Source organism: Podarcis gaigeae, assembly GCF_964106915.1.
Source record: "Podarcis gaigeae genome assembly, chromosome: 2".
Taxonomy (NCBI): domain Eukaryota; kingdom Metazoa; phylum Chordata; class Lepidosauria; order Squamata; family Lacertidae; genus Podarcis; species Podarcis gaigeae.
The window spans coordinates 15,016,047-15,031,639 of record NC_139679.1 but is presented as its reverse complement, the minus strand read 5'-3'; the positions used below and the strand labels follow the sequence as shown (position 1 = coordinate 15,031,639).

The following is a 15,593-nucleotide window of genomic DNA, read 5'->3' as shown; positions in this document are numbered from 1 at the left end:
CGGAGGGACACGGGACCTTAAAGCGGAGGGAGGGGACAAAAACGCCCGGTCCTCTCAATTCCACCCCCTCCCTCCCTTCCTTCTCCGGTCCCGAGGTGAGTTTGGCCGTTGCCTCCGCTCCTCTCACCCCGCACCTCCCCCTTCTCCTCCCCTCAAGAAAAACCCAACTCTTTCCAAGGCTTGAGAGGGTGGGTTCCGCCCTGTCGTGATTGGCAGCTCGGCCCCGCCAATCGGCGCCGCTCTCGGAGGCGAGTGGCGGGCGGCGCGGCCAGTGCGGGCGCGGGGTTGGATCGAGACCCCTCCCCGTCTCCCGGGGGTGGGAGGGACTTAAGGGGCTGCGAGGAAGCTCTAAGAAGGGGGCCCGGGCGGTGGCCGGGAGGGGGAGGGGGCGCCCAGAAGCCCCGGTGACGGGCGGGCTGGGGTGCGTGTGGAGAACCTGGGCTCGAAATGGTCCAAGGGTCCTGAGTAGAGTTTTTGGTGCCTGCACGAGAGGAGTGAGGATTTTTAAAAAAAATGCCAAGGGAGGAGGAGGCTGCTGGGTGGGGAATTCCAGGGGATAAGGGCAATAGGAAGGGAGAACTAAGCGGTTGTGGCCTTTGCAGAAGTGGGTGAGAACACATAAGCGAAGCGATGCCCCAGCAAGGAAAAAAATCTGAGTAACTCGTGGAAGCTGTTACATAAGTATATGCTCCCAGTCACTTGGTAACGGTGGTGTGGCTTCCTCAAGATTGCTTTCCGATTTGGAGAGCTCTTGGCAACCTCTGCTGCTCATCCTTGCACCCTCTTTTCTGCTCCTCACCACTGCAGTGGCAAGCCTCCCATTTGTACTGCCCAGGGGACAAGGGTGAGCAAGCAGGGGCTACTTTTGCAGTTGCTTCCCAGGACCACCTCTTGTCAGCAAAAAGCAGTCATTGCCCCGCTCTGCTCTTTCTTTCTGGGTGGTATGGTAGGTAGGATGCAGCCCGTTGCACCACCCAAGAGTGAGCAGGTGAGTGACTAGCAACAACAGCTCCTTGCCACTCTCAGTCACGCCTCCGATGAAGCAGCTGCTTCCACTGGCTTGTCCACTCCCTCCGGTGGGTGGTGATTGATCCAATTCTCAGTGCTGCCCAGAGTTAAGAGGGCAGGCGAGTGTACAGATAGGGGGAATGCCATGTGCTTACCTGCTTTGCGTAGCATGGAAGAAGGTGCCCTCCAAGCAGCAGTGCTGGCTACTGAGATGGTAACAAGTTGGGGGGGGGGTCTTTGTTAGTTGGTTCTCCAAGCTACCCCCCTTGAGAGAGAGAAAGGGGGTGGGTCTGCTGCCGTTCTTGGTCTCTACCTCTGCTGCTTCTTGAGTGAGCGGCAGAGCAGTTAAGAGTGGCTGCAGTATGGTTGTTGCACCCACCACATCAAACAGTTGGGGATGGTGTATGTGTGCAGAGACATTATGCTTGCTTGCTTCAGTTGGCAATCAGATATTAAAGCTGCGCCTTGCTGCCATCTCTGTCTCTGGACAGCATGGAAGTTGGGGTTCCAGTCCTCCAGGCCGTGCACCCAAAGGATAATAGTGAATGGAGATAAAAAAATTGTCCAGTATCACCTTAGAGACCAACTAAGTTTGTTCTTGGTATAAGCTTTCGTGTGCATGCACACTTCTTCAGATACATTGAAATGGAGATGACATTTGTTTCTTGCCACCATTGTTTGCACACACATAGAACAGCTACCTCCAGTTGCTTGTCTACTACAGCTGTGAGGTGGTGCTATCCTCAGCTCCTGCTGTTGCTTACAAGGAGGATTCAGCTGAGTGAGTGGAGGGTGACTGCTCATTTAAAATGCCACAACCATGCCTACTTGGAGCACAGATAACAGTGTGATGTTAATGCCCAAAGTGACAGCTAGTTAAGCTTGGGAGGTCTCTCAAGTTACTGTGGACTCAGCACTGCCCAATGGTACTGGTCTCTGATGTCAGGCCCTTGATTTCTGAATATAGTGAGGGGTGATTTGAGGAATTTCATGTAGAGGCTAGTGGGTTTGTCAGAATGACTTTGATATAGAATGTCTCAGTACAGGAATATAGTGTGTGGAAGGAAAATGAATGAATTGCCCCACTGTCAAATTTAGTGAACAGCATGGTGTCAATGGGACGCAGGTGGCGCTGTGGGTTAAAGCCTCAGCGCCTAGGACTTGCCGATTGAAAGGTCGGCGGTTCGAATCTCTGCGGCGGGGTGCGCTCCCGCTGCTCGGTCCCAGCGCCTGCCAACCTAGCAGTTCGAAAGCACCTCCGGGTGCAAGTAGATAAATAGGGACCGCTTACCAGCGGGAAGGTAAACGGCGTTTCCGTGTGCGGCTCTGGCTCGCCAGAGCAGCGATGTCACGCTGGCCACGTGACCCGGAAGTGTCTCCGGACAGCGCTGGCCCCTGGCCTCTTGAGTGAGATGGGCGCACAACCCCAGAGTCTGTCAAGACTGGCCCGTACGGGCAGGGGTACCTTTACCTTTACCTTTATGGTGTCAATGGAAGGAACATGAATATTGATCCTACCCTTGCAGTCCCTGTGAGTTGGATGTAAATGTTAATGCAGCAGTCTTCAACTACATTTCAGGAGTGGAGGGAATAGATTATTTTGCTTGGCTGGTTTTGCTGATAACTGTTCACAGCTAACATTTTATTTGCTTGGTTTCTTTCATATTCACAGTGCTTTGAAATGGGATCTTGATTGGCTTGTTTATCTCAATATTTTGAGGGTCAGGCAGCACTTAATTGCCAACTTAAGACAGCCTATCTGTTCTCTCTATTCTCTCTCAAATAAATAAATAAAATAAAGTTTCAGTATTGAATGGAAAAAGTTCTCTTCTGTTTTACTGATAAACTGTTTAATGTGCATAATTTACTTGGCAACATTTTGTGATTCCTCTAATGTTACGAGAGTTAGTTATATAAAAATGATATGGGCTCTTGCAGTACACACACTGGCTCAACCAACTTGATTGGAAGTGCTCTAATTTTAGTGACGGTCCTGTTAGCATTTATACAGTTCATTTTGATTATTCCAAACACTTCATGCATGATCTCTTGTAAAAATGGCTCTGTAATGTCTTAACTATCACAGGTAGCAGATGGGGTTGATGAACAGTGGCTCACGACTGAGATGAGCTTTAAGCTATGGACTTGCAGGTTCCCTCTTAGTCATTGACCTCATTCACATGTAAAGTTTAGCCAAGCCATGACTTAGTTTGCATGAGAAGACATGTGGCACCTGGGGAGGAGATTGTCACCACTTTGCTTCTCCTCTGTTGCATTGCTGCTTTGCCAAACCAAACTATGGCTTAGAATTGTGTGCAAACAATTGCTACATCACCTTCAAGGGTTAAAGTAAAAATATTTCCTCTATGCTATTGGTTATGTTACACTCTGCATTTACTAATTACTTATCCATATGGAAAAGTAAGTTGATAACCAGTGATGGATATGAGCTATGAAACTGTGTGCACTGCTAAATAAGAGTAGAGTTCTGAAACCTGTTTCTCCCCCCACCCTCTGTAAAACAAAGTAGTGAAGCTATTTCATGCATGTTCAGTTAGCAAAAAAACTAGACTAGCCCTTACCAAGTAGCTATATTTTGGGACATCCAGCTGCTACTGCCTGCATTTTGAGCTTCATGTCCATATAAACCAGAACATTCAGATAATGTTGGACCATAGTTCCCATCATTATCAGCCAGCACGGACAGTGGTCTGGAGTGATGGGAGCTGTAGTCCATTATCAACAACATCTGGAGGGCACCGTGTTGGCTATCAGTGTTATAAATGGATCTACTGCCCAGGTTCTTAGACTTTCCCAAGTCAAAAAGACATTGCCTCTGAGGTTCAAATAAAGTGGTTCTGTCAGATCTAGGGCAGATCCATGAAAAATGGAGCAGTGCCATCCACGCTAAAGCAACAAGCCAGCTTTTAGAAATATTGTTTCCCACCCCTCTGGCTAATATTTTCATGGTTTCTCTGATCTACTCAAAATATGAGGTTCAGTAGTGATTCGATTATCTGTCCCTTTGTCTCTATCCAAACTGAGCAGTCATGGGGCAGCAAAGAGCATATCAGTTTCCCAGGAATTGCTTGTTCAGTTTTACTTGTACTGTAAATTGTGATTTGTGAGGGACTGAAAGGACTTGTCTCTACAGTTGTTGCTTATTATATTTTATTGGAGTTGGAAAAATCCCAGCTGCCTTGTCCGTATGTGCCTAAGTGTTTGAAGAAATTTTGATTCCTTGATTCTGTCAATCTACTCAGGATTGGCAAAATGTTCTTAATTCCTGTTGTTTACTCTGTGGTTCTACTACTCAGATGTTCTGAGGCATTCTAGCAACTGGTGGGGGTCTTTATGTTGCTGTGGTCCCCAAGTGGCTTCATTTGGGTGGTCTGTGGTGTGTCTGTAAAAATGCAATTAAAAAGCTGGGTGCCAAAAAGAGTTCAGAGCTACTCAAGAATAGTGGCCAAAAGTGCGCTATGAACCAGGAAGTCCCCTAGTTCTTCTTACTCATGGATTTGGGCAGGCGGCTATTCTCTTGCCTTCCCCATTTGTAATATGAGAATAGTAATGCTAGTTTATCTTACATAATTACTATAGGAATGACTAGGAAAGTGTACATAAAGTACTCTGGAACACTTGCAATGATGTATGCTAATGTGAAGGGTGGTATTCAACTAAATTTGACTTGGAGTAGACCCACTGAAATGAATAACTATTATTATGTTAGTGTCAATTAATTTTGGTGGGTCTACTCTAAGCCAGACCTAATTGAATACCACCCTAAATATTACTATTGGTCCATCTTCTTTATTTAAAATGCCTTTCTGACTCTGCAGGTTCTCCATCTCTACATTATGTTCTCACTCATATTTGCACACAAACCACAAGGTGCAATTGGACTGCTTATTATAGAGTAACTTCCACTAAATATAGTGGGACCTCTGGGGACCATATTTAGGACTGGGCTATGGGTTTTCCAGCTTATTGAGCAAAGGTGAGCTTTTTGTAGCAATGGACTGCTGAATTAGGCACCTGAACATGGTTGTTCATCTACTAGAATGATGTCTCCCTTTTGTAGCCTTATTTGAACTTCTGTTATTTAGTCATATGAACACTATAATCGTAGCAACCACTGATGAACCATTATACTGATCAACCAAAAGTAATCACTGTGGTTGGTCAACAGACACTAGCTGCATTTTTGGTCTGTCATCAATATAGGTTTTGCAATAAACATCTTGGATTTACAAACACATATTAGATCACCACAGCAAAGAAATGGAGGCAGGGGGAATGTAGGTGATCCCTGTCATCAAAAGTTTTATCTTTACTTGGTATGGATATAGCTGGAAAAAATGGATTGCACTGACTGACATGTTGCTTGATCATTGTTGTTATGGGCTAGCCGCTAGGCTGAAAAAACTGCATTTTCTCAGATGCACTTTTACTGATTGTACATCTAACGTGGCTGGTTGTTTCAGTCATGCCTCCAATATTGTTTATTATGGTTATCAAATAGAACTGTCTGGGTTTTCTATCCAAAGTTATTAGTAACTCAAGCTAAAATTGTCAGTTTGCTGTCAAAATAGAATCAGCATAACAACAATGTAAGCAGAGAGAACAGGGGGAGAATAATATAGAAATTGTAATAATATAGAAAACTGCCCATAATAATATGATCAATTCATGTAAGTATAGATGAGCAAACACAAAATACAAATAGCATTTTACTGTAAGTAAAAAATCCATGATCACACTCATATCCATCCTGTAGAAATTTCAGTGTCCTGTGTAATTCGGAAGATATGCTGCCTCCAAGGCAGGATCCGTCTTCTCTATGTAGGCTCTTCCCTGGCCCTCAGGAAAGCAGGCAAAACATCAGAATCCTCAAAGCTGGCCCTCTCTCAAAACAGATAGACAGTAGGCTGAAATGGAGGTGGCCATCACTGCTCTGTGAAGCAGTGTCCCCCCCTCCTTGGTGGGGGTTATTTACCACTGCAGTATGCCTCACTTCTCCAACCAGGAAGTAATTGCAAGCAGCAAAAATAACTTTCCTTTCTGGCCAGAAATTCCTCACTCCTGATAGCTGTTCCTCTCTAGGCGTGACCTTAGGTGCTTCTCAGCAGAAACAATGGGACCAGGAGGCTGTAGATTGCATAGCTTAAAGGTGGCTAACCATTTTCAGCTTGATTGCCACATTAACATCCCTAAAGGCCACATGCCAATGGTGGGCATGGCCAGTGCATAGTTGTGTGCACATGCTCACACTCATGCACACATGCCACACATACAGTACAGACATCTGGCTCCTTCACTAGCCAGCTTTTGATGAATGCTGAAGACGCACCTCTTTACCCTGGCCTCTTGACACCTGAGATGTGTGTTTTCAGGAATCAACCTGTGACTGTATAGCTGTTTTTATTTCTGAATTTTAAATTATGGTAACCTGCTCTGGGACCTGCTGGTGAAGGGCGAGTAACAACAACAATAATGAATTATCTTTGTGAAGAGGAAAAGGCACTATCCCTCCGCCCCCAACTTGGAGAGAGTGGTTTGTGTCTGTGTGAGACAAACTGAAGGTCAAAATGCAGTGGTTCCAGTCTTCACCCCAGCAGAGTGCTGTATCGCCTAATCTGAGTGCTGAATTTGGGTGATAAAACTGTGGGGACTTGGTAGGCCACTTTTCATGTCTTCCTTCCCAAGCTGGATCTGGCCCACAGGTTAACTACCCCTAGTAGAGACGATCACTTATTGAAAGTTGCAGTGGGCAGTCATTGAACTCTCCTGGTGCTGTTGCCTAGTGGGCCTAGTTTATGCTTCGGTTGAGTTTTGTCTAGGAACAATTTGATTCCCCACCCCCTTGTATTTGGAGATACTTTGACACATTGAACGATAACACTGTTGTAAACAAAGGTACTAGTCTCCCATTTGAAAGCAGCAATTATTCAGGGTGGATTTGTTCAGGAAGCTGCCTTTAGGGAACAATTAGAGCTGAATTTGAAGTCTGTCCTTCCCATTTGAATTAATTACTATCCTCGGGTTTCAATATTTCTTAGGTGTTGCTAAGACCTTGGGTAATCAAATCTATATGGAATTATTCTGTTCCTGCCTCTCCCCCCCCCCCCCCGTTTAGTTTTCCATTGCGTTGTGTGCAGTGGTGCACTTTTTGTGTTTGGCAACTTTAAGAAGAGTGTGTGTATCTGTATTGGAGGGCATTTGGGGAAGAATATGGGGCCTTCATGCTTGCCTGGAAGATGCTTGCTTATGTTGTGGTCAGGATCTTCTGGGAATTCCTACTTTCATTTCTTTAGGTTTTGCTGGCCCTCTTAGGTACAAATATGTTTCAAAATGCAGCGGTGGGATGTTCAGGGATCAACAAGAAGCAAGTAAGACATCTGCTTTCACTGTTGAAAACTCATGAGTTCCAAATCAATATATCATGATTTTTCCATGTGTGAGTATGCTCAGTCTGAAGAGTAAACTATTTCAGTTTAAATCCTAGGTTGTCTTGTGGTGAATTAGGAGTTAGGACTTTCCGGCAAGGCAGGGGACTAGGAGAGAACTGCGGAGGACTCTGAATTCTGGAACTTTGAGGGAATGAACAGGAGCTGCTGGAAGACTTTCAGTGGCTGAGGAATTCTTCAGATAGGCATTCAACATAAATTGTGCAAGCATTGGCTTGAGAAGGGAGTTGCTCAGCATCTGTCCTTTAACTCAGGGCTTTCTTTCTTTTTAAAATCATTTTTATTAATTTTCCAATAAAAAACATCCAATTAATATATCCAATCATAATAATCCAATTAAAATAAAAAACTAAAATAAAAAGACCAAATTATAATTATTGATTTTTCGGAGCTCCCTACAGTCAGGGCTTTCTGAAGGGACCCTTGATATCAGTTTGCGCCATCCATGACTCTTGCACAGAGCTGTAGGATGCGGGAAAGACATTGCAAGGAAAATGGCTATACACTTGCATATCAAATCACCAGCAAGTGTAGGGTTATCTGGGTTAGTCCCAGAAGATACATTAACAGGATGCGGGGAATTTAAAAGGTTTGAGAAACATTTGATTATGTGTAATAACACAGCAGTCCTTCATGTAGTGAGAATATGGCAATCGTTTGACATGCAACTAAGGTATGTAAGTTACCTGCTGCCCATATGTCCTGTTATATCTTTGTGATGTGGTATTTGACACTTAACAAGATACCTGTTCCCATATTTGAGGAGTGCTGCACTTTCCTGACTCTAGCTCAACTTCTTAAAGCCTTGTCAGTTTCTTCGCCTGGTGACTTTCCCTACTTACGAAGCCAAAGCAAAGCAATTGGTAACTGTTGGGTGATATAAGTGGATTATATATAGTTGGGAGATATCAGAGGGTCATTTTGGGAGCAGAGCTACTAAAATCAATGAGTAAGTTACTGAGCATGGCCTCACTGGTATCACCCAAAGCCTGGAGGGAGAAACTCCTTGGTCCTGCCGATTCAGTGTCTGTTGTTTTCTACTTATATCTTCTTTAGTAGTCTGATGTCTGATCTAGTAGCTTTAAACCAATGCATAGTCAGCCCAAAATGATATGAAAAGAGCACAGTAACTTCTGTTTTCCTTGTCCCATCCTCCATGAAATTCTAGTTGGAGAAAGCAATGTATGAGAAAGCACTAAATTTATATCTGATCAAACATCGGCTTCCTTCTTTTAAACTCTAGTGGGGTTGCACCAGGATAAAATTTAATTCAGAAGTGCCATTGAGAATCAAGGAGGGCATGGTCAGTTCTATTAGCCCGACTTTTCTCATGTTAAAAGTTCGTTTCTGGCCCTCCAAGGCATATGAGACTTTGGGAAATATAATATTTCATGTTGCAACCTTCAGAAGCTCAGTTTAACAAATTGTGGCATGGCCTTGGAGTGTGACTTGTGGCAGCATGTGGTGACAGAGAATCTCGTCTTTGTTTATAGGAAAAATAATCCAGAGCAGCAGAACTAGTCAATTTGCTATTTATTTATTTATTTATTTATTTATTTACTGATAACATTCCACATCAACAAAGCATAAACAAAAATGACACAACAACAAAAACCTTTCCTTTCAAAGACTTTAAATAATTGACAAAAAATCAGAAAAGCAATTAATTTGTGTAACGTACTTCGCATAATTTCCCCCAGTCATCCAAAACCTCAACTACTGTACAGTACAGTGGTACCTCGGGTTACAGACGCTGTAGCTGAAATTATTCTGTGACATTGTAGCAGCAGGATAATTAAAACAGTACATGAGACTTTGCTACTGTATCTGAAACTTTGCTTTTCAACAAAATGTAACATTCCACCGTATTATGTTAAAATCTTTAAGTGGGAAAGAAACAAAGATGATTTACCGCTTTGAACGTAGCTGCAAAAAGTTGTTTTTTGGGAACAGTTGTTTGGCTAGCAAAACTGTCCTAAAGAAACAGTATTGTGAGTCAGGCATTAGATATGTAAGCTTGGAATCTGTGGCTCAGTTCAGACATCATGCCAAACTATGGTTAGGAAGGCTTAACTATGTTTTGACAGTATGTCTGAATTGACAAAAGATGGTTGCAGTTGTCTGGCAAAACAAGAATCTGAAATGATGTTTGAAGTGGGTTTGTAAACTGTGGTTTATGTTAATTATGGTTTGGCATCATGATACCTATGGGCATTGCTCCCTTCCAGAGGTCACTGAACCTGGAGTGTTGAACAAATGAAATAGAAAAGCAGGCAAGGAGCTCTAAACTGTGGTTTGTCTTCAGATACTAAAGCATGGTGGGGCAAGCCATGGTTTGGCTTGATGCCTGAATTAAATCTGCATTAACCCAGAATATTTACTGGGTTCCATAATACTGTCAACTACAGATGATTATAGTTCTTGTTTTCCCTATGAGCAGTCACTGAAAAGTGTCAGGCCTCTTACACTATAGCTACTCTAATTGAGTTGATAATGAAGATTATCTGCAATTAAAAATTCTTTAAGGAGTCTTGAGGATGTCTTCCCCCAAAGTCTGCAGTCTGGGATAAGCTGTTCCAAAGTTTGGAACTCTGGAACTCTGACTAAAGATCTTTGAAACTCCAACCACGATTCTGATTCCTATTACTGTATCTGGGCACTTCTGTTGCTTGTCATTAGCTCCTGCCTTAAAATTGTTTTAATTTTCTTTATGAAGTATATTAAAATGCTTCTGGGAAATATAATTATGTATTGTACAGGGAAATCCATTGACAAATTTGGCATATGGGGATTTTAGGAAAATGCATTGGTTTCCTACCGGTGTTGTGCTTTCATGCAGTGAAAGTTAGCAAGCATTTTGTAACAGAAAAGGAGCTTGCTAAATATAACAGGGGGGAATATTTATATTGAGGAAACAATATTGAGATGTAATGTTTTCAAAACCTGTCTGTGTGAACACAAATGGTATCACAAAGACTTTACAACAAGATGCTGCATGCACAGTAAAAAATAATAATCAAATATGGGCTACGTATATGGCTAAAAACGAAAATAGAGGACTCCTCACATTATAAAACTTTTCAGTTCATGCAAACTGTTTATTACCTGTATAAATAATAGTCTAGGATAAGAGTTTATGGTATTTTGTTATTATTTCACCAGCTTCTGGGTTGGGTGGGTTATTTTGGTATGTATACATATGTTGAAGGATGCAGGTGGCACTGTGGTCTAAACCACAGAGCCTAGGGCTTGCCATTCAGAAGGTTGGCGGTTTGATTCCCCACGACGGGGTGAGCTCCTGTTGCTCGGTCCCTGCTCTTAGCAGTTCGAAAGCACATCAGAGTGCAAGTAGATAAATAGGTACCACTCTGGCGGGAAGGTAAATGGCATTTCTGTGTGCTGCTCTGGTTCGCCAAAAGCGGCTTAGTCATGCTACGCCAGCTCCCTCAGCCAGCAAAGCAAGATGAGCACTGCATCCCCAGAGTCGTCCGCGACTGGACCTAACAGTCGGGGGCCCCTTTACCTTTACACATATACATATATTGCTATAGGTCTGAATTTAATAAATAATAATAATATTTTAAAAAGAAATATGGACCAACAGTCTTGTCTCCCTTTGCTGAGGGGTGCAAGATTTTGCTTACAAAGCCCTGTTTTTGAACTGTGAGCAGCAGCCCACTTCCATCCATGCCGGTCATTAAAAGATCATCAAGAAGCTACCCAGGTTTGCTTGTTTCCTCTTCACTTTCCACCCCTTTTTCCTTTTTTCTGTCATGTCTTTTGTAAGCCTGTGGGATGGGACTGTGTTGCATTGCTTTTGTAAGCTACTGTGGGAGCTTTCTCAGCTAAAGAGTGGGATATAAAAATTTTGAATAAATAAATGCTTACATGTACAAAAGGGATTGCCTTCTATAAAGGAGCCCATCAGTTTAATAACTTTTAGGAGTACAATTTTAATGCAGTTTTAGGCCTGCTCAATTTTGGACAATTCTCCCTTCCCACAGCACCCTATTTCATGCTGTTCAAAGGGATCCCTTGATCCACTCAAGATGCTTTTTGAGGGCAGAGAGGATAAAGCAAACTTCCTTCTACTCACGGTTCCTGGCATCCAAGCCATGTTCTGCTGCTGTGGTTTGCATGTTCGTTTCTGTTTGAGTGGTGTAAGCAGCTTTTTGAGATGGAATAATGAAAAGTCTCCTAATTGGAAATACTTAATAAACTATCAGACCTCTTCCTTAACTGAAAAGTATATATCTGGTTGCATGACATGGTGCCAAAAGTAGTACAGTGGTACCTTGGGTTACATATGCTTCAGGTCACATACGCTTCAGGTTACAGACTCCGCTAACCCAGAAATAGTGCTTCAGGTTAAGAACTTTGCTTCAGGATGAGAACAGAAATTGTGTTTCGACGGCGCAGCAGCAGCAGGAGGCCCCATTAGCTAAAGTCGTACTTCAGGTTAAGAACAGTTTCAGATTAAGTACGGACCTCCGGAACGAATTAAGTACTTAACCCAAGGTACCACTGTACTTAGAATCTGGTACCAGTGTTTTGAGTTCTAAGAATATTGTGTTCTGGCTGTAAAAGCAAAGTTTATAGCTTTCAAAGTTTAGACAAAAGGTGGACAGTGGACATGCAGTGTCACAGGCTTCCAAAAATGCCCTCATTTTGCTAAGTAGATTTTCTAGTTGCAGGGTGTGGGATTTGAGGGGTAATTTGGAATCTTCTCCTTTATTATAAAACAGAAGATGCACGGCAGAGGATAATAATAATAATAATAATAATAATAATAATAATAATAATAATAATTTATTTGTACCCCGCCCATCTGGCTGGGTTTCCCCAACCACTCTGGGCAGCTTCCAACAAAGATGAAAGATACACTAAAATGTCACATATTAAAAACTTCCCTGAACAGGGCTGCCTTCAGATGTCTTCTGAATGTCAGGTAGATGTTTATCGCTTTGACATCTGATGGGAGGGCGTTCCACAGAGCGGGCGCCACTACTAAGAAGGCCCTCTGCCTGGTTCCCTGTAATGTGGCCTCTCGCAGTGAGGGAACCGCCAGAAGGCCCTCGGAGCTAAACCTCAGTGTCCGGGCAGAACGATGGGGGAGGAGACGCTCCTTCAGATATACTGGACCGAGGCCATTTAGGGCTTTAAAGGTCAGCACCAACACTTTGAATTGTGCTCAGAAACGTACTGGGAGCCAATGTAGGTCTTTCAAGACTGGTGTTATATGGTCTCGGCGGCCGCTCCCAGTCACCAGTCTAGCTGCCGCATTCTGGATTAGTTGTAGTTTCCAGGTCACCTTCAAAGGTAGCCCCATGTAGAGCACATTGCAGTAGTCCAAGCGGGAGATAACCAGAGCATGTACCACTCTGGCGAGACAGTCTGCAGGCAGATAGGGTCTCAGCCTACGTACCAGATGGAGCTGGTAAACAGCTGCCCTGGATACAGATTTGACCTGTGCCTCCATGGACAGCTGTGAGTCCAAAATGACTCCCAGGCTGCGCACCTGGTCCTTCAGGGGCACAGTTACCCCATTCAGGACCAGGGAATCCTCCACACCTGCCCGCCTCCTGTCCCCCCAAAACAGTACTTCTGTCTTGTCAGGATTCAACCTCAATCTGTTAGCCGCCATCCATCCTCCAACCGCTTCTAGACACTCACACAGGACCTTCACCGCCTTCACTGGTTCTGATTTAAAAGAGAGGTAAAGCTGGGTATCATCTGCATACTGATGAACACCCAGCCCAAACCTCCTGATGATCTCTCCCAGTGGCTGCATGTAAATGTTGAAAAGCATGGGGGAGAGGACAGAACCCTGAGGCACCCCACAAGTGAGAGCCCAGGGGTCTGAACACTCATCCCCCCCACCACTTTCTGAACACAGCCCAGGATGAAGGAGCGGAACCACTGTATGACAGTGCCCCCAGCTCCCAGCCCTTCAAGACGGTCCAGAAGGATGTTATGTAGGATACATACATACACACTGCTCAGAGCTTGTGCCCTGGGGAGGTCACTTTGGTGCTGCTAATGCAGAGGTTTGACTGCACCCCTAGAGGCGTACTCCATTGTCTTTTGAGACAGACAGAGGTGCCAACCAACAGCTTTTGAATGTGTAAGATTGGTATGTTCTTTGGGGCAAAGGAGAAATGCAAATTTGGGGACTCTCCTGTAGGAAAGCTGCAGGTAGATTTCAAAAGTTACAAGTACTTGCACTTGGCTCTTTCCATAGATCCTTCTGGCCAATATTTTTTCCTATGTACTTCAGAAGGTTCAGTGAACATTCTGCTGAATTGCGTTTCCTCTGAAACATTGTTAAGGAGTGATACTCTTTTTGGAGCCTATTTCAAAGCACATACTTCCTTCCTTGCATTTTTACTGGGAGAGATTTTACTGCTTTTGCAAGGCAAGCTACGCCTGCGTGTTCTTACACTTTTGACAGCAAAGTAGGAAGGAGTCATTTTATGGCTTACTGTAATCAAAGTGTTCTTAGCTTACAGGGAACTGTAACTTTTCCTATACTACCAACTCACAATTTTTCTTTCTAGCAAGAACATGTTCTCTTACCACATGTCAAAAGTAAGAAGATGTCTGCTGAAATGACACATTTACCACTTAAGGGAGGAATTCAGCCTCATTGTAAAGCACTGCACAAGGGTTTCAGCTGATGGAACTCATTAGTTGAATCCCATCCATTGTCTAGTACAGGCTTCCTCAACCTCAGCCCTCCAGATGTTTTGAGACTACAATTCCCATCATCCCTGACCACTGGTCCTGTTACCTAGGGATCATGGGAGTTGTAGGCCAAAAACATCTGGAGGGCTGAGATTGAGGAAGCCTGGTCTAGTAACCTCACCAGGCTTTATCTGTGTTTTGACTTTTAAAGGTTTAACCTAGGTTTGTTTATTATCATAGGTCTGAGTACTAATGGTGTTCAAAGATAATTGTGAGGGAGTAGTGCCAATAAAATTAGCTAGTGTGCATAAACTTGAGGCAAATGAGTCGGTTCATATTCATCTCTTTTAAAAAGTGGGATGACAGACAGCCATAGCTGAGCTCTTACACAGCATTGCTTTCAACAGGGAAGATTGTACGCTTGTGTATTTAAGCACTGAAATCAATGGCCCCTGCATTTTGACTGGATTATACTGATGGTTTCTGCCTCCCAATCTGGCCAGCAGCACCTGTAACTTCCATACTACATTACAGCAATGTGCCCTAAGAGGAGCTTCCTTGAAGACCTTACATAAACAGCAGCACTCATTGTGTAACTCTGATTTTGATTTGCTCACAAAAGAGACTCCAGTTCTTGTTTGTTTGCTTGGGTTTCTTCTTGCCCCAATTCAAGGTGCTTGTGATTTATGTCCAAAAAGGCCTTAAATGCTTTCTCCTGAGATCTAGAATCTGTTGGTGTACCTTCCACTTTAGAGATTCAAGTACCAGGGATGTCGAACAAAGCTTTTACTGAGGTGGTGTCTTGTTATTGTTGGCATCCATCTGGGGTGCAAGCCAGGGCAGCGTGTGTGTAGGTCTTGGCTGCTGAGATGACAAGACCCCCACTCTCGGTCTTGCTGATGTTCAGAGGAAACAGGAGCAATACGTTTGGCACCAGCCTGGCTGTAGGAGTTGCTGGAAGGAGTTCAAAGCACCATCCAATCATCTTAGGGACTCCACTCTGAATTTATGCAGGGTTTCTTCTCCTGAAGATATCCCACAAGGCAGCAGAGGTTTAGGATCAGAGTTTTCCATCTCCTAGATGGGCTACCTTCCCAGGTTGACCAGCCCCACCTGCCCTCTACAGCATGTGCAGAAACCACCTTCTTGACTGTTGGACCTGCTATTAGTCTCATCTTCTCAATCTGCCAGAGCCCACCTTCACATGCAGGGGAAGTCCCTAACTCACCAAGGGTTTGAGACCCATCAGCTACCCTCATCTGGTTTAGCCAGCCAGTCAGAGGCATTCCAGGGTGTGACTGCTGTCACATGCTGACAGCTTCTAGGAGCCACAGGCGAGAGCTGGCTGCAGATTGGGGACCAAAGGTGGCAAACTATCCCAGGAGCACAACGTGTCCCCCACCAGAGGCCCTACCCTTCTCCTAACACCCCACA

The 15,593-nt window shown here is 44.1% G+C and overlaps 1 protein-coding gene across 1 annotated transcript in view; it reads left to right on the top strand.

The window, feature by feature from the left end:
- The first annotated feature begins 509 nt into the window (after positions 1 to 509).
- The window catches only part of LOC310839911 (cyclic AMP-dependent transcription factor ATF-7), a 113,664-nt gene continuing 98,580 nt past the window's right edge, over positions 510 to 15,593 (top strand). Inside the window, exon 1 of the mRNA XM_083728923.1 lies at positions 510 to 988. The gene's annotated coding sequence lies outside the window, so the exon portion shown is untranslated. The remainder of the gene's footprint in view (positions 989 to 15,593) is intronic.